Raw genomic sequence first — 19,605 nt, 5'->3', positions numbered from 1 at the left:
GATATAAACAGTTTAACCTAATAGGGTAACCTTTTTTTTCCCCTCTGTTTACCTTTTTAAACTTCTCTTGAGTCTTGTATGTTGAGATTGAATTTTCTATTCAGTTCTCGTCTTTTCACCAGGAAAGATTGAAAGTCCCCAATGTCATTAAATGTCCATCTTTTCCCCTGAAAGAAAATGCACATTTTTGCTGGGTAATAGATTCTCGGCTGCAATCCAAGCTCCTTTGCCTTCCGGAATATCATATTCCAAGCCTTGTGGTCCTTTAATGTTGAAGCTGCCAGGTCCTGAGCAATCCTGACTGTGGCTCCATGATATTTAAATTGCTTCTTTCTGGCTGCTTGGAGTATTTTCTCCTTCACCTGATAATTCTGGAATTTGGCTACAATATTCCTTGGAGTTTTCCTTCTGGGGTCTCTTTCAGGAGGTGATCGGTGGATTCTTTCAATGATGATTTTATCCTCTGATTCTATTTTCCTGGAATATGATTCTAGATTCTTTTTCTGGTCATGGCTTTCAGGCAGACCAATGATTCTCAAATTGTCTCTCCTCGATCTGTTTTCCAGATCAGTTGTCTTTCCAATGAGGTATTTCACATTTTCTTCTATTTTTTCATTTTTTTTATTCTGCTTGACTGATTCCTGGTGTCTCATGGATTCCTTATCTTCCAACTGTCCCACTTTAATTTTTAAGGCATTGTTTTCTTCAGTGAGATTATGCACCTTTTTTTCCATTTGGCCAAGTGAATTTTTTAAGGCAGTGTTTTCTTCAATGAGATTATGCAACTTTTTTTTCCATTTGGCCAGATGAATTTTTTAAGGTATTGTTTTCTTCAGTGAAATTATGTGCTTCCTTTTCCAAGCTGCTGATTCTTTTTTCATAGTTTTCTTGCTTTGCTTTCATTTCTCTCCCCATTTTTTCTTCTACCTCTCGCCATTGATTTTTTAAATCCTTTTTGAGCTCTTCCAGGAAGGCTTTTTGTTCTTGAGACCAATTCACCTTCCCTCCTGAGGCTTCAGATGTAGGCAATTTGAGGCTATTGTCCTCATCTGAGTTTGCGTTGGCTTCTTCCCTATTGATACAGAAGCTCTCAATGGAGAGGGCTCTTTTTTGCTTCTTACTCATTATTGCAGCTTATTTATTTATTTTTTAAGTTGAGGTCTGCTCTGGGGGCACCAGGGTCCCTGTTTTGGGCTTCTTGTGCAGGGGTATAGGTGCTGTGTGACCGGGTTTTTACTCTGAGGCCTTTATGGTGTGTGGAGATCCCCCACCCTGCACTTCCTGTCTGATTGTGCTTGGCCAGCCAGGCGTCTGATCCCGCCTGACCCGTTCGTGGCCCTCTCGGCCGGTGCAGGTAGGTTTTTCCACTGTCCTTCTTGGCCACCAGATTTTTGAACCAGGTTCCAGGGGCCTCAGTTGTTCGGCTGTGGCCCGCAGCTCCTGCTGACTTGCCCCGACCCCCTCGGCGCTGGGTTGCTGCCCTGCGCTGGGCCTCCCTTTTGCCCGAGTCAGACCGACCTTTTCCTGAAGTCTTCTAAATTATCTCTGGTTGGAGGACTGTGTCTCTCTGTCTCTTTGCAGGTTCTGTAGTTTCAGAATCCTTCCAGAGGCTTGATTTAATGTTTGTTTTGAGGGAACAGGAGGAGAGCTCAGGCAGCTTGCTGCTTCCTCTCTGCCATCTTGGCTCCGCCTACCCCTTTCATTTTTGATACTGGTAATTTGGTTTTCTTCTTTCTCTTTTCAAATCAAATTAACCAATGGTTTATCTATTTTATTGTGTTTTTTTCCCCCATAAAACCAGCTCTTAGTTTTATTGATCAATTCTATAGTTTTCCTTCTTTCAATTTTATTAATTTCTCCTCTAATTTTCAGAATTTCTAATTTAGTATTTAATTGGGGATTTTTAATTTGTTCTTTTTCTAGCTTTTTAAGTTGCATGCCCAATTCGTTGATCTCCTCTTTCTCTTTTTTATTGATGTAAGCAGTTAGAGACATAAGATTTCCCCAAAGAACTGCTCTGGCTACATCCCATAGATTTTGGTATGTTGTCTCATTATCGCCATCTCTTGGATGAAGTTATTGGTCGTTTCTATGATTTGTTGTTTGGCCCATTCATTCTCTAGAATGAAATTAGCTTTTATAACTTCACCAGAAAACTGCCTGCTCATATCCTTTGGCCAAAAAAAAACCAAAGTTACTTTTCCTATCACTGGCATAGTTGTTGTGGTAGCATTGTTTCCATTTGCTCATTCTTGTAGCCTATTTTGTAACTTTGTGCTTTCTGTTAGGGCTTAGCTTGTGTCCTCTGGGGTCATTCTACTACTTTCTTGGACTTCAGCGTGTTGGGTTGTTCCAGGATCTCAGGGACAGCTCATATGGGGGCCCCACAAGCTTTTATTTCCCCCATGGTGACCTGACACATGGCAAAGTCTGAGCACTGCCCCTCTGGTCTGAAGTTCCTCTCCTGGTCATTCTTCCACAGGCTTCAGACTGGAACCAAGACCCCACTACACTCACAGCATCAGAGCCACACAGATGCTGCTGCTGCTGCTGCTTCTGAACTTCCTCTTCAGGCCACAACCCAAGGCCTGCAACCCCTCCTCACTCAGCCCTGGATCTGCAACCCAGAAGTGGAGAGTGAGCAACAGACCTGGCACTTGGCAGCCATTTCTGCACCCTTCATAAGGTAAGGATCCTTTCTGCTAGATGTCCCCTCCTTCTCTAGCACCCCCCACACACACACACACAACCTCCTCTCTCTCTATCTCCCCTCTCTCCTTTCTCTTCTCTCTACCTCCCTTCTCTACCACTCACACAAGCACGCACTATGTCCTCCCTCCTTTCTTTCCCTATTTCCTCTTCCCGCTCTACTCACACTCACACACACTCTGTCTCCTCTCTTCCTTTCTCTCTCTCTCTCTCTCTCTCTCTCTCTCTCTCTCTCTCTCTCTCACACACACACACAGAGGTTATACATGTGCAATTGTGTGAAACATTTCCATAGTTGTCATTTTGTACAGGAAGACTAAAAAAATGAAAGAAAGTGATACAGTATCAGTTCTTTCTCTGGAGGAGGAGATCGTGCTTCATCATGAGTCCTCTGGCATTGTCTTGGATCGTCGTATGGCCGAGAGTAGGTGAGTCGTTCACCGTTCTTCGTTACATAATATTGTTGTTACTATGAACAACGTTCTCCTGCTTCTGCTCACTTCTCTTTCCGTCCGTTCACGTAAGTCTATGCAGGGTTTTGTGGTGTTTTTTTTTAAATCCTCCTGCTTGCCGCTTCCTATAGCACAATAATATTCCATCACAATCATATACCATAGCTTGTTTAACCATTTCCCAATTGATGGACATCCTCTCAATTTCCAATTATTAGCCACCACAAAAAGAGATGCTATCAATGTTTTTGTACAAATAGGTCATTGTCCCTTTTTTGATGTCTTTGGGATACAGACTTAGTGGCGGGATCGCTGGGTGCAAAGGGTATGCACCATTTTATAGCCCTTTGGCCATAAATTTCAAATTGCTCTCTAAAATGGTTGGATCAGTTCACAACTCCACCGACAGTGCACTGGAGGTGGGATTTTAGTCGAGTCTTAAAAGGAAATCAGGGAGGCCAGTGGTTGGAAGGGAGGAGGAAGAGCATTCCAGGCATGGGAGCCGGAGTGAATGCCCAGAACTGAGAGATGGAGGGTCTTGTTCATCCAACAGCCAGGATCCAAGAGTACATGTTGGGGAATAGGGAGTAAGAAGAGGGCTTTGAATGCCAAGCAGAGGATTTCGTATCTGCTCCTGGGGGGAATGGGGACTTTTATATCTCACATTCAACCTACTTTCACCCTGACTGAGGGTCTTCTCATCTGTGTACACTAGCAAGCTCTCACCTCTCTTTGTTTGATCCTAATGAAATGAACATGTTGCTTTTAATCTAAAATGGTGATTTTTTTCTCCTTCCTTTCTTTTTTAACCGCCTTAATTCTTTCGTTTCCTTCCCTTTTGCCACAATTCTGCGCTACTTGGTTCCTTGGTAGCTAAAGACTTTCTCTTGGCTCCCTGGAATAGTTGGGGTTTTTTTGGTTTTTATAATGTGAACCTTCTCATTGAACCAGCACACTCTAGGGATTGACGTGGGAGAGCAGCTTTGGGCCTCCCTGGACTTGGTCCCCTTCTCTGGTCACTGGTGGTTTGAGTACACCTTTGCTCTTGTTTTATCGCTACAGCTAGAGTTTCTAGAATGATGTCATAAGAATGGAGGAAAGGGACATGTTTGCTTGATTTCTCTTGTCACTAAAATGTCTTCCAGTGTCTCCACTCCCAACAATGACAGCTAGGTCTTTAGCAAAGGTTTTTTTTTTTTTTTTTCTGAAGCTCTTGTGGTAATCGTGTGGGTTTTTTGTTATCTTGGCTGCTGCTGTGATTATGCTTATTGCTTTCCTACTGTTAACCATCTTTATGAATCTCACCTAGTCCTAGTGATCACTCTGTAGGGATTTTGTTTGAAAATTTGACATCAGTGAGGTAGGTCTATGTTGTCTGTCTTTGTACACTCTCTCTGTAGCTATCTCAGTGTAACAGAGTACAAATTTGGGAGTCAGAAGACCCAAGTTTACACCTAGGCCTTGTTTCTGAGTGTGACCTTGAATGTTCCCTATGTGACCTTGGGCAAGTCACTTAATGCCTCAGAGCTTCAGTTCCTCATTCCTAAAATGAGGGAATTCAACCAACCAGATAACCTGAAAAGTCCCTTTCAACTCGAAGTCTAGGATTCCATATTTTCTAACATTCTCTGCATTTGTCAGTCAGTGTTTCTGTGCCTTTTCGCCCTTATTTCATAGAAGGCTTTTTCTCTTATCAGGCTTCCTTCAAATTGTGGTTGTGGACGTGCCATTTCATCCATGAGAAACAGCAAAAAAACGTCACTTCATTGACTTACAAGGAAACTTCCAATCTTCTTTAAGGTAAAGTACCATATTTATTGTCTACCTTCTGGTGCAGTAAGAGCTATAGGCTGCCCTATGTTTGGGCCCACCTCAGCCATCCACTCTACTAGTAGAGTCGGGGAGAGAGGGTATGCGTGCGTATGGGTGTGTATGAGAGAGATAGAGAGGGAGAAAGGAAGAGGTGGTAGGGAGGGAAAGAGTATGTGTGAGAGGGGAGAAGAGATAGAAAGAGGAGATTGAGAGGGGGAGAAGGGAGATAGAGCATAGAGAGTGTGTGTGTGTGTGTGTGTGTGTGTGTGTGTGTGTGTGTGTGTGTGAGTGAGTGTATGAGGGAGGTAGAGAATGGAGAGAGAGGAGATGGGGAAAGAAGGGAGGGGAGATAGAGAGTGTGTGAGACAGGTAGAAAGGGAGACAGAGGAGATGATAGAGAAAAAGAGGAGAAGAGAGAGGTAGAGAAGGGTGTGAGTGGGGAGATTGTGTGTGGGTGGGCGAGGGAGAGAGAGAGAGAGAGAGAGGGTCAAGTGTACATGAGTTTGAGAGGAGGAAAGATGAGAGAGGGAGAAAGAGAAGACATAGGGAGTGTGTGAATGAGAGTGTTTCTCTGTGGGAGTTGGGTGGAAAGAGGAGATGGAACAGAGATTTGGAGAGAGAGAGAGAGGTAGAGAAGGGAGAGATAGAGAAAGAGTGTTCATGTGTGAGTGGGAGAGAGTGTGTGGGAGAATGGGGAGAAAGGAGATAGACTAGAGAGTGTAGGAGAGGGACAGAATGTTAAGTGTGAGTGTATGTAAGAAAGCTAGAAGGGGTCAGGAGGAGAGAGGAGATAGAGAGTATATGTGTGGAAGTAGTAGAGAAGGGGAGTGTTTGTGTGCGTGAGTTGGGGGAAAGAAGAAATAGAGAAGAGAGATAGAGAAAGAATGTGTGAATGGGGGGGAGAGAGGAGAGAGGGTGTGTGTGAGTGACTATTTCTTGGTGCCTCAGAGTCATTAGCTTATACCAGGTCCATTCTCAAAGTCAAGGCGGTTCCCCCCCCCTCCCCAAATTTGTCTTCTAGCACTTACAGAGGAATTCTGCTTAGACTAGTAGTGTCCAAGCTGCATTTTCTTGGATGCTTTTTGCCTGTAGACGTTTTGGAGTCCTCTCCTTTAAGTTTAGAAGTTACTTTTCCTATAACGGGAATAGTTGTTGTGGTAGCATTGTTTTCGTTTGCTCATTATTGTAGCCTCTTTTCTAATTTGGTGTTTTATGTTAGGACTGAGCTAGTGTCCTCTGGGGTCATTCTACTATATTTTTTGTTTCTTTTTTTTGGGGGGGGGGAGGCAATTGGGAGTTAGGTGACTTGCCCAGGGTCACACCACTAGTAAGTGTCAAGTGTCTGAACTCAGGTCCTCCTGACTCCACAGCTGGTGCTCTTTCCACTGCACCACCTAGCTGCCCCTCTACTGCTCTCTTGGAGTTCAGAGTGTTCGGTTATTCCAGGATCTCAGAGACAGCTCATATGGGGGGCCCACAAGCTTTTACTTCCCCCATGGTGACCTGACACATGGCAAAGTCTGAGCACTGGCCCTCTGGTCTGAGGTTCCTCTCCTGGTCATTCCTCCACAGGCTTCAGACTGGAACCAAGACCCCACTACACTCACAGCATCAGAGCCACGCTGCTGCTGCTGCTTCTGAACTTCCTCTTCAGGCCACAACCCAAAGCCTGCAACCCCTCCTCACTCAGCCCTGGATCTACGACCCAGAAATGGAGCCTGAGCAACAGACCTGGTACTTGGCAGCCATTTCTGCACCCTTCATAAGGTAAGGATGTCCCCTCCCTCCCTCTCACCTCCCACACATTCTCTCCTCTCCCTATATCTCTTCTCAAACACTCACACATAAACCCTTTATCCCTATCTTCTCTCTTCCCCCCCCAACTCTCCCTCTTTCTTCTCTCCCCCCCTTCCCTAACCCTCACACATAAGCATAGAAGGGAACTTCTCTACCCCCCTTCCTCCTCCTTCTCTACATCTCTCATACACACAGACTCTATTTCTTCTCTCCCACACAAACACATTCTCTTTACCAATCTCCTCTTTCTCCCCCCACTCACTCCCTCCTTTCCCTAGCCCTCAAACCTAAACAGAGAAGGGAGCTTCTCTATCTTCTTTATCTCTTCATTCTCTCTCTTCTTTCTCTAACATTTCCAAACACACACACTCCCCCTGTCTCTCCCCCACGTTTCTCCTTCTGTAGCTACATCTCTTCTTCTTCCTCCTCTCCCTCCTCTCACACTCTCTTCCCCTCCCCTGCATCTCTCATACACACAGACTCTTTCTTCTCTGCCTCCTTTCCCTATATCCTCCACTCTGCTTCTGTCTGTCTCTCTCACACACAGAAACTTTCTCCTTTCTCTTCCTATCTCCCCTCCTCTCTCCCTTCTATGTCTCCCCATCTCCTTTCCCTCCATCCTCCACCCTGCTTCTTTCTGTCTCTACCACACAAACACATTCTCTTTACCAATATCCTCTTTCTCCCTCCTTTCCCTAGCCCTCAAACCTAAACAGAGAAGGGAGCTTCTCTATCTTCTTTATCTCTTCATTCTCTCTCTTCTTTCTCTAACATTTCCAAGCACACACACTCCCCCTGTCTCTCCCCCACGTTTCTCCTTCTGTAGCTACATCTCTTCTTCTTCCTCCTCTCCCTTCTGACACACTCTTCCCCTCCCCTGCATCTCTCATACACACAGACTCTATTTCTTCTCTCCCTCCTTTCCCTATATCCTCCACCCTGCTTCTGTCTCTCACAAACACAGTCTCTATCTTCTTTATCTCTTCATTCTCTAACATTTCCACACACAATCCCCCTCTCTCCCCCACCTTTCTCCCCCTCCCCTGCATCTCATTTACACAGACTCTATTTCTATCTCCTCTCTCCCACAACTCACACTTCCCCTAGGTCTCCCCCACCTTTCTCACTCTCTAGCTACATCTCTTCTCCCACCCTATCTCCTTTCCCTATATCCTCTACCCTGCTTCTGTCTGTCTCTCCCACACAAACACATTCTCTATCTTCTTTATCTCTTCATTCTCTCTCTCTCTTCTTTCTCTAACATTTCCACACACAAACACTGCCCCTATCTCTCCCTTCTACACATCCTTTCCCAATATCCTCCACCCTGCTTCTGTCTGTCTCTCCCACACAAACACATTCTCTTTACCAATTTCCACTCTCTCCCTCTTTTCCCTAGCCTTCAAACCTAAACAGAGCAGGGAGCCTCTCTACCTCTCTACCTCCTCTTATCCCCCAACTCACACAGTCTCTATCTTCTTTATCTCACATTTGCAAACACACACACTCTTCCCCTCCCCTGCATCTCTCATACACACAGGCTCTATTTCTTCTCTCCCTCCTTTCCCTCTGTCCTCCACCCTGCTTCTGTCTCTCACAAACACAGTCTCTATCTTCTTTATCTCTTCATTCTCTCTCTCTCTCTTCTTTCTCTAACATTTCCACACACAATCCCCCTCCCCTGCATCTCATTTACACAGACTATTTCTATCTCCTCTCTCCCACAACTCACACACAAACACTGCCCCTATCTCTCCCTTCTACACATCCTTTCTCCTTCTCTATCTACATCTCTTCTCCCTCCCTATCTCCTTTCCCTTCTCTCTTACACACAGACTCTATTGCTTCTTTCCCTCCTGTCCCTATATCCTCTACCCTGCTTCTGTCTGTCTCTCTCACACGCAGAAACTTTTTCCTTTCTCTTCCTATCTCCCCTCATCCCCCAACTCACACACAAACACTCCCTCTTTTTTCCCTTCTCCCTCTCTAGCTACATCTCTTCTCCTTCCTCCACCCTGCTTCTGTCTGTGTCTACCACACAAACACATTCTCTTTACCAATATCCTCTTTCTCCCTCCTTTCCCTAGCCCTCAAACCTAAACAGAGAAGGGAGCTTCTCTATCTTCTTCATTCTCTCACATTTCCACACACAATCCCCCTCTCTCCCCTGCATCTCATTTACACAGACTCTATTTCTATCTCCTCTCTCCCACAACTCACACTTCCCCTAGGTCTCCCCCACCTTTCTCACTCTCTAGCTACATCTCTTCTCCCACCCTATCTCCTTTCCCTATATCCTCCACCCTGCTTCTGTCTGTCTCTCACACAGTCTCTATCTTCTTTATCTTTTCATTCTCTAACATTACCAAACACGCACACTCTATTTCTTCTCTCCCTCCTTTCCCCCACTATCTACATTGCTTCTCCTTGCTCCTCATCTTCCTACCTTTCTCCCCCTTTATTTCCCACGTGTCCCACCCACTCTCTTCCCCCCTATTTACACACACACAGTGTAAATAGGGGGGAAAGAGGAGATGGAAATAGAGGGAAGAGATGGAGAGATAGGGAAAGAAAGGAGAAAATGTATAGGTAGAAGAGAGACAGACAGACAGAAGCAGGGTGGGAGATAGGGAGGAGGAAGGAGAAGAGATGTAGCTAGAGAGGGAGAAAGGTGGGGGAGAGATAGAAGGGAAAAAAGAGGGAGTGTTTGTGTGTGAGTTGGGGGATGAGGGGAGATAGGAAGAGAAAGGAAAAAGTTTCTGCGTGTGAGAGAGACAGACAGAAGCAGGGTAGAGGATATAGGGACAGGAGGGAAAGAAGCAATAGAGTCTGTGTGTAAGAGAGAATGGAAAGGAGATAGGGAGGGAGAAGAGATGAAGATAGAGAGGTAGAGAAGCTCCCTTCTCTATTTAGGTTTGAGGGCTAGGGAAAGGAGGGAGAGAGTGGAGGGAGAAAGAGGATATTGGTAAAGAGAATGTGTTTGTATGGCAGAGACAGACAGAAGCAGGGTAGAGGATATAGGGAAAGGAGATAGGGTGGGAGAAGAGATGGAGCTAGAGACTGAGAAAGATGGGGGAGACCTAGGGGAAGTGTGAGTTGTGGGAGAGAGGAGATAGAAATAGAGTCTGTGTAAATGAGATGCAGGGGAGGGGGAGAAAGGTGGGGGAGAGAGGGGGATTGTGTGTGGAAATGTTAGAGAATGAAGAGATAAAGAAGATAGAGACTGTGTTTGTGAGAGACAGAAGCAGGGTGGAGGATATAGGGAAAGGAGGGAGAGAAGAAATAGAGCCTGTGTGTATGAGAGATGCAGGGGAGGGGAAGAGTGTGTGAGAAGGGAGAGGAGGAAGAAGAGATGTAGCTACAGAAGGAGAAACATGGGGGAGAGACAGGGGGAGTGTGTGTGTTTGGAAATGTTAGAGAAAGAAGAGAGAGAATGAAGAGATAAAGAAGCTCCCTTCTCTGTTTAGGTTTGAGGGCTAGGGAAAAGAGGGAGTGAGTGGGGGGAGAAAGAGGAGATTGGTAAAGAGAATGTGTTTGTGTGGGAGAGACAGACAGAAGCAGGGTGGAGGACAGAGGGAAAGGAGGGAGAGAAGAAATAGAGCCTGTGTGTATGAGAGATGCAGGGGAGGGGAAGAGTGTGTGTGTGTTTGCAAATGTGAGATAAAGAAGATAGAGACTGTGGGAGTGTTTGTGTGTGAGTTGGGGGATAAGAGGAGAGAGAGAGAAAGAGAAGATAGAGAGGTAGATAGAGGTAGAGAGGCTCCCTGCTCTGTTTAGGTTTGAAGGCTAGGGAAAGGAGAGAGAGAGTGGAGATTGGTAAAGAGAATGTGTTTGTGTGGGAGAGACAGACAGAAGCAGGGTGGAGGATATTTGGAAAGGATGTGTAGAATGAAGAGATAAAGAAGATAGAGAATGTGTTTGTGTGGGAGAGACAGACAGAAGCAGGGTAGAGGATATAGGGAAAGGAGATAGGGTGGGAGAAGAGATGTAGCTAGAGAGTGAGAAAGGTGGGGGAGACCTAGGGGAAGTGTGAGTTGTGGGAGAGAGGAGATAGAAATAGAGTCTGTGTAAATGAGATGCAGGGGAGGGGGAGAAAGGTGGGGGAGAGAGGGGGATTGTGTGTGGAAATGTTAGAGAATGAAGAGATAAAGAAGATAGAGACTGTGTTTGTGAGAGACAGAAGCAGGGTGGAGGATATAGGGAAAGGAGGGAGAGAAGAAATAGAGTCTGTGTGTATGAGAGATGCAGGGGAGGGGAAGAGTGTGTCAGAAGGGAGAGGAGGAAGAAGAAGAGATGTAGCTACAGAAGGAGAAACGTGGGGGAGAGACAGGGGGAGTGTGTGTGCTTGGAAATGTTAGAGAAAGAAGAGAGAGAATGAAGAGATAAAGAAGCTCCCTTCTCTGTTTAGGTTTGAGGGCTAGGGAAAAGAGGGAGTGAGTGGGGGGAGAAAGAGGAGATTGGTAAAGAGAATGTGTTTGTGTGGGAGAGAAGAAATAGAATCTGTGTGTATGAGAGATGTAGAGAAGGAGGAGGAAGGGGGGTAGAGAAGTTCCCTTCTATGCTTATGTGTGAGGGTTAGGGAAAGGGGGGAGAGAAGAAAGAGAGAGAGTTGGGGGGGGGAAGAGAGAAGATAGGGATAAAGGGTTTATGTGTGAGTGTTTGAGAAGAGATATAGGGAGAGGAGAGAATGTGTGGGAGGTGAGAGGGAGGGAGGGGACATCCTTACCTTATGAAGGGTACAGAAATGGCTGCCAAGTACCAGGTCTGTTGCTCAGGCTCCATTTCTGGGTCGTAGATCCAGGGCTGAGTGTGGAGGGGTTGCAGGCTTTGGGTTGTGGCCTGAAGAGGAAGTTCAGAAGCAGCAGCAGCAGCATCATCTGTGTGGCTCTGATGCTGTGAGTGTAGTGGGGTCTTGGTTCCAGTCTGAAGCCTGTGGAGGAATGACCAGGAGAGGAACCTCAGACCAGAGGGCCAGTGCTCAGACTTTGCCATGTGTCAGGTCACCATGGGGGAAGTAAAAGCTTGTGGGCCCCCCATATGAGCTGTCTCTGAGATCCTGGAATAACCCAACACTCTGAATTCCAAGAGAGCAGTAGAGGGGTAGCTAGGTGGTGCAGTGGAAAGAGCACCAGCTGTGGAGTCAGGAGGACCTGAGTTCAGACACTTGACACTTACTAGTGGTGTGACCCTGGGCAAGTCACCTAACCCCCAATTGCCTCCCCCCCCCCCAAAAAAAAAAAGAAACAAAAAATATAGTAGAATGACCCCAGAGGACACTAGCTCAGTCCTAACATAAAACACCAAATTAGAAAAGAGGCTACAATAATGAGCAAACGAAAACAATGCTACCACAACAACTATTCCCGTTATAGGAAAAGTAACTTCTAAACTTAAAGGAGAGGACTCCAAAACGTCTACAGGCAAAAAGCATCCAAGAAAATGCAGCTTGGACACTACTAGTCTAAGCAGAATTCCTCTGTAAGTGCTAGAAGACAAATTTTTTTTGGGGGGGGAAACCGCCTTGACTTTGAGAATGGACCTGGTATAAGCTAATGACTCTGAGGCACCAAGAAATAGTCACTCACACTCACACACACCCTCTCTCCCCCCCATTCACACATTCTTTCTCTATCTCTCTTCTCTACTATTTCTTCTTTCCCCCAACTCACGCACACAAACACTCCCCTTCCTACTACTTCCACACATACACTTCTACCTCTCTCTCCTTCTTTCCTCTCCTCCTGACCCCTTCTATCTTTCTCACATACACTCACACTTAACATTCTGTCCCTCTCCTACACTCTCTAGTCTATCTCCTTTCTCCCCATTCTCCCACACACTCTCTCCCACTCACACATGAACACTCTTTCTCTATCTCTCCCTTCTCTACCTCTCTCTCCCCAAATCTCTGTTCCAGCTCCTCTTTCCACCCAACTCCCACAGAGAAACACTCTCATTCACACACTCCCTATGTCTTCTCTTTCTCCCTCTCTCATCTTTCCTCCTCTCAAACTCATGTACACTTGACCCTCTCTCTCTCCCTCGCCCACCCACTCACAATCTCCCCACTCACACCCTTCTCTACCTCTTTCTTCTCTTCTCCTCTTTTTCTCTATCATATCCTCTGTCTCCCTTTCTACCTGTCTCACACACTCTCTATCTCCCCTCCCTTCTTTCCCCATCTCCTCTCTCTCCATTCTCTACCTCCCTCATACACTCACTCACACACACACACCACACTCTCTCACTATGCTCTATCTCCCTCTCCCCTCTCTCAGCCCTAACACACTCTCTCCCTTCTCCCCCTCTCAATCTCCTCTTTCTATCTCTCCCTCTCACACATACTCTTTCCTCCCTACCACCTCTTCCTTTCTCCCTCTCTATCTCTCATACACACCCATACGCACGCATACCCTCTCTCCCCGACTCTACTAGTAGAGTGGATGGCTGAGGTGGGCCCAAACATAGGGCAGCCTATAGCTCTTACTGCACCAGAAGGTAGACAATAAATATGGTACTTTACCTTAAAGAAGATTGGAAGTTTCCTTGTAAGTCAATGAAGTGGCGTTTTTTTGCTGTTTCTCATGGATGAAATGGCACGTCCACAACCACAATTTGAAGGAAGCCTGATGAGAGAAAAAGCCTTCTATGAAATAAGGGCGAAAAGGCACAGAAACACTGACTGACAAATGCAGAGAATGTTAGAAAATATGGAATCCTAGACTTCGAGTTGAAAGGGACTTTTCAGGTCATCTGGTTGGTTGAATTCCCTCATTTTAGGAATGAGGAACTGAAGCTCTGAGGCATTAAGTGACTTGCCCAAGGTCACATAGGGAACATTCAAGGTCACACTCAGTAACAAGGCCTAGGTGTAAACTTGGGTCTTCTGACTCCCAAATTTGTACTCTGTTACACTGAGATAGCTACAGAGAGAGTGTACAAAGTCAGACAACATAGACCTACCTCACTGATGTCAAATTTTCAAACAAAATCCCTACAGAGTGATCACTAGGACTAGGTGAGATTCATAAAGATGGTTAACAGTAGGAAAGCAATAAGCATAATCACAGCAGCAGCCAAGATAACAAAAAACCCACACGATTACCACAAGAGCTTCAGAAAAAAAAAAAAAAACCTTTGCTAAAGACCTAGCTGTCATTGTTGGGAGTGGAGACACTGGAAGACATTTTAGTGACAAGAGAAATCAAGCAAACATGTCCCTTTCCTCCATTCTTATGACATCATTCTAGAAACTCTAGCTGTAGCGATAAAACAAGAGCAAAGGTGTACTCAAACCACCAGTGACCAGAGAAGGGGACCAAGTCCAGGGAGGCCCAAAGCTGCTCTCCCACGTCAATCCCTAGAGTGTGCTGGTTCAATGAGAAGGTTCACATTATAAAAACCAAAAAAACCCCAACTATTCCAGGGAGCCAAGAGAAAGTCTTTAGCTACCAAGGAACCAAGTAGCCCAGAATTGTGGCAAAAGGATTAGGAGATGAAAGAATTAAGGCGGTTAAAAAAGAAAGGAAGGAGAAAAAAAATCACCATTTTAGATTAAAAGCAACATGTTCATTTCATTAGGATCAAACAAAGAGAGGTGAGAGCTTGCTAGTGTACACAGATGAGAAGACCCTCAGTCAGGGTGAAAGTAGGTTGAATGTGAGATATAAAAGTCCCCATTCCCCCCAGGAGCAGATACGAAATCCTCTGCTTGGCATTCAAAGCCCTCTTCTTACTCCCTATTCCCCAACATGTACTCTTGGATCCTGGCTGTTGGATGAACAAGACCCTCCATCTCTCAGTTCTGGGCATTCACTCCGGCTCCCATGCCTGGAATGCTCTTCCTCCTCCCTTCCAACCACTGGCCTCCCTGATTTCCTTTTAAGACTCGACTAAAATCCCACCTCCAGTGCACTGTCGGTGGAGTTGTGAACTGATCCAACCATTTTAGAGAGCAATTTGAAATTTATGGCCAAAGGGCTATAAAATGGTGCATACCCTTTGCACCCAGCGATCCCGCCACTAAGTCTGTATCCCAAAGACATCAAAAAAGGGACAATGACCTATTTGTACAAAAACATTGATAGCATCTCTTTTTGTGGTGGCTAATAATTGGAAATTGAGAGGATGTCCATCAATTGGGAAATGGTTAAACAAGCTATGGTATATGATTGTGATGGAATATTATTGTGCTATAGGAAGCGGCAAGCAGGAGGATTTTAAAAAAAAACACCACAAAACCCTGCATAGACTTACGTGAACGGACGGAAAGAGAAGTGAGCAGAAGCAGGAGAACGTTGTTCATAGTAACAACAATATTATGTAACGAAGAACGGTGAACGACTCACCTACTCTCGGCCATACGACGATCCAAGACAATGCCAGAGGACTCATGATGAAGCACGATCTCCTCCTCCAGAGAAAGAACTGATACTGTATCACTTTCTTTCATTTTTTTAGTCTTCCTGTACAAAATGACAACTATGGAAATGTTTCACACAATTGCACATGTATAACCTCTGTGTGTGTGTGTATACGTGTATTCCTTATCACCTCAGGAAAGGGGATGTTTTTTGAAGTTTTAAGTTGAAATTCTGTTAAAAAATTGTTTTAACATGTCATTGGGGCAAGAATAAAATATTATTTAAAGAAAAATAAAAATCCTACTTCCTACAGAAAGCCTTCCTTAACCCCTCTTAATTAATTGCAGAGCTTTCCCTCTGTTAATTATTTTCCTATTTACCCTATATATAGTTTGCTTTGTATATATTTCTTTGCATGTTGTCTCCCCCGTTAGACTGTATGCTCCTTGAGGGCAGGGGCTGTCTCTTGCCTCTTTTTGTGTCCCTAGTGCTTAATAGACTGCCTGGCACTTAATAAATGTTTTTTGAATGGAAAAATTCACTCCTCGCACTGCAAGCAGAGGATGGTGAGATCTCTTGACCTCCCAGGGCAAATTGGGGAGGGAAGGGCCTTTGGTAGGTGGGAGAATGTTCAGAGACTTTTCAAAGGAAATTGGTATGAATACAAGCAACGGGCCTAGCAGGCAACCTTTTGTCGGGGCTATGCTTTCCAGGATGACAGCTCACCCAAAGGGAGACGATGTATGTGCCCTCCAAGGAACTACCAGGATGTAAGTCCCAGGATGTAAGTCCTAGAATGTCCAGGTCTTCAGATTGGCAAGTAACCTAGGCCCATAACCCCAAAAATCATAGAAAGAGGGAAAGGACCTAGCGACCAAAATATTGACAGCAGCTCTTTCTGTGGTAGCCCAAACTGAAAACAAAGGAGGGTTTAATAGGGAAAAGTGTCTCTGTGTGTGTGTGTGTGTGTGTGTGTGTGGGGAAGAGAGAGAAGATAGAGATAGATAGAGAGCAATAGGGTATTTAGGCGTGAGTGGAAGAGAATGTATAACTATGTGTGAGATAGAGGGGGACAACATGAAGAGGAGGAGATAGCCAAAGAAGGGAGAGAATGTATGTGGGAGAAGTAGAGAAGGGAGATGGGGTGGAGAGGAGATAGGGAAAGAAGGCTGAGAGTAGATAGAGTGGGAGTGTTAGATAAAGGGGACAGAAGAAGAGAGGAGATCGGGAAAGAAGAGATAGACTGTGTAGGAGTGGGGGGAGGAAGAAGTAGAGAAGGGGATAAAGACAAGATAGGGAAAGGCTGGAGAGAGAAAGGAAGAGAGGAAATTAGGAGAGTATGTTTGTGAATGTATGTTGGGGGAGGTAGAAAAGGGAGAGCGAGAAAAGAGATAAGGGAAGGTAGAGAGAGAGAGTGGGAGTGGGAGAGTGAGTGTGTGTGTGTGTGTGTGTGTGTGTGTGTGCGCGCGCGCGTTGGGGGAAAGAGGAGATTGGGAGAGAAAGACAGGTAGAGAAGGGAAAGAAAGGAGATAGAGACAGAATGTTTATGTGTGAGTGTGAGAGAGAAGTAGAGAGGAGGAGAAAGGGAAAGAAGGGTGAGAAGAGATAGTGTGTGTGAGGAGGGAGAGGAGACAGTGAAAGGAGGCAGAGAGAAGATAGAGAATGCGTGGGAGAGATAGGGAAAAAGTGTGGGGGGACTGGTAGAGAAGGGAGAGAGTGTGAGAAAGACAGAAGGGAGAGAGAGAGTGTTTTGTGTGACTGTGAGTGGAGGGAAAGGAGGTATAGTGAGGAAGAGAGGAGATAGAGTGGATGTGTGTGAGTGGGGGGACACAGGAAGAAAGAGTTTGTGTTGGAGCAGTAGAGATGGAGAATACTGGTTGAGAGTGAGTGGGTGAGAGAGAGAGAGAGAGGAGGGAGGGGAGAGGAAGAGAGGAGATAAGTAGAGAGGTTTTTTTTTTGTTTTTTTTTGTTTTTTAGTGAGGCAATTGGGGTTAAGTGACTTGCCCAGGGTCACACAGCTAGTAAGTGTTCAGTGTCTGAGGCCGGATTTGAACCCAGGTACTCCTGACTCCATGGCCGGTGCTCTATCCACTGCGCCACCTAGCTGACCCAGTAGAGAGTATTTATGCCTGAGAGCGTGAAAGGAGGGAAGAGAGAGGACACAGGGAAAGAAGGGAAAGAAGAGAGAGAAGAGAGAAAGGAGGTAGAGAGTGCTTTTGTGGGAGTGGGGAGAGTGTGGGTCAGTGGGAGTGTTAGAGAAGGGGAGAGATGGAGGGAGAGAGAGAAAGAAAGGAAGGAGATAGAACGTGAGTGTAAGAGAGGTAGAGAAGGTCAATAGAGGCAGAGAGAGAGTGTATGTGAGTGTGGGGGGGGTGGAGAAAGGAGATAGGAAGACAGGAGATAGAGAGTGTACCTGTGGGAGTGGTAGAGAAGGGGAATGTTTGTGTGTGAGAGTTGGGGGAAAGAGGAGATAGAGAAGTAGAGAAGGGCTAGAGTGTTTAGGTGTGAGTGAGAGAGAGGAGAGATCCTGAGAGAGGGAGTGTGTGTGTGTGTGTGTGTGAGAGAGAGGGAGAGAGAAAGGAAGAGAGGAGACGGAGTGTTTGTGAGTGTGAGTAGAGCGGGAAGAGGAAATAGGGAAAGAAAGGAGGGAGGACATAGTGTGTGCGTGTGTGAGTGGTAGAGAAGGGAGGTAGAGAGAAGAGAAAGGAGAGAGGGGAGATAGGAGGTTGTGTGTGTGTGGGGGGGGGGGGGGTGCTAGAGAAGGAGGGGACATCTAGCAGAAAGGATCCTTACCTTATGAAGGGTGCAGAAATGGCTGCCAAGTGCCAGGTCTGTTGCTCACTCTCCACTTCTGGGTCGCAGATCCAGGGCTGAGTGAGGAGGGGTTGCAGGCCTTGGGTTGTGGCCTGAAGAGGAAGTTCAGAAGCAGCAGCAGCAGCAGCAGCAGCAGCATCTGTGTGGCTCTGATGCTGTGAGTGTAGTGGGGTCTTGGTTCCAGTCTGAAGCCTGTGGAAGAATGACCAGGAGAGGAACTTCAGACCAGAGGGGCAGTGCTCAGACTTTGCCATGTGTCAGGTCACCACGGGGGAAATAAAAGCTTGTGGGGCCCCCATATGAGCTGTCCCTGAGATCCTGGAATAACCCAACACGCTGAAGTCCAAGAAAGTAGTAGAATGACCCCAGAGGACACAAGCTCAGCCCTAACAGAAAGCACAAAGTTACAAAATAGGCTACAAGAATGAGCAAATGGAAACAATGCTACCACAACAACTATGCCAGTGATAGGAAAAGTAACTTTGGTTTTTTTTTGGCCAAAGGACATGAGCAGGCAGTTTTCTGGTGAAGTTATAAAAGCTAATTTCATTCTAGAGAATGAATGGGCCAAACAACAAATCATAGAAACGACCAATAACTTCATCCAAGAGATGGCGATAATGAGACAACATACCAAAATCTATGGGATGTAGCCAGAGCAGTTCTTAGGGGAAATCTTATGTCTCTAACTGCTTACATCAATAAAAAAGAGAAAGAGGAGATCAACGAATTGGGCATGCAACTTAAAAAGCTAGAAAAAGAACAAATTAAAAATCCCCAATTAAATACTAAATTAGAAATTCTGAAATTAGAGGAGAAATTAATAAAATTGAAAGAAGGAAAACTATAGAATTGATCAATAAAACTAAGAGCTGGTTTTATGGGGAAAAAACCACAATAAAATAGATAAACCATTGGTTAATTTGATTTGAAAAGAGAAAAAAGAAAACCAAATTACCAGTATCAAAAATGAAAGGGGTAGGCGGAGCCAAGATGGCAGAGAGGAAGCAGCAAGCTGCCTGAGCTCTCCTTCTGTTCCCTCAAAACAAACATTAAATCAAGCCTCTGGACGGATTCTGAAACTACAGAACCTGCCAAGAGACAGAGAGACACAGTCCTCCAACCAGAGATAATTGAAAGACTTCAGGAAAAAGTCGGTCTGACTCGGGCAAAAGGGAGGCCCAGTGCAGGGCAGCAACCCAGCGCCGAGGGGGTCGGGGTAAGTCAGCAGGAGCTGCGGGCCACAGCCGAACAACTGAGGCCCCTGGAACCTGGTTCAAAAATCTGGTGGCCAAGAAGGACAGTGGAAAAACCTACCCGCACCGGCCGAGAGGGCCACGAACGGGTCAGGCGGGATCAGACGCCGGGGTCCGGCGCCTGGCTGGCCGACCACAGTCAGGCAGGAAGTGCAGGGTGGGGGATCTCCACACACCATAAAGGCCTCAGAGTAAAAACCCGGTCACACAGCACCTATACCCCTGCACAAGAAGCCCAAAACAGGGACCCTGGTGCCCCCAGAGCAGACCTCAACTTAAAAAATAAATAAATAAGCTGCAATAATGAGTAAGAAGCAAAAAAGAGCCCTCTCCATTGAGAGCTTCTGTATCAATAGGGAAGAAGCCAACGCAAACTCAGATGAGGACAATAGCCTCAAATTG

The 19,605-nt window shown here is 45.8% G+C and overlaps 1 long non-coding RNA gene across 2 annotated transcripts; it reads left to right on the top strand.

Moving 5' to 3' along the window:
• Positions 1–2,652: 2,652 nt before the first annotated feature.
• LOC122733410 lies at positions 2,653–15,077 on the top strand. 2 transcript variants are annotated; one of them, XR_006353833.1, is made up of 5 exons: positions 2,653–2,686; positions 3,021–3,137; positions 4,859–4,961; positions 6,546–6,740; positions 14,969–15,058. It is a non-coding gene; the product is annotated as an uncharacterized LOC122733410 (long non-coding RNA). The 2 variants fall into 2 exon arrangements; XR_006353832.1 differs by lacking the exon at positions 2,653–2,686 and having other exon boundaries at positions 3,003–3,137; positions 14,969–15,077.
• Positions 15,078–19,605: the final 4,528 nt, after the last annotated feature.

Source organism: Dromiciops gliroides, chromosome X (genome assembly GCF_019393635.1).
Source record: "Dromiciops gliroides isolate mDroGli1 chromosome X, mDroGli1.pri, whole genome shotgun sequence".
Classification (NCBI taxonomy): domain Eukaryota; kingdom Metazoa; phylum Chordata; class Mammalia; order Microbiotheria; family Microbiotheriidae; genus Dromiciops; species Dromiciops gliroides.
Note: the sequence above shows the minus strand (reverse complement) of the source record. Positions and strands in the feature narration are given on the sequence as shown.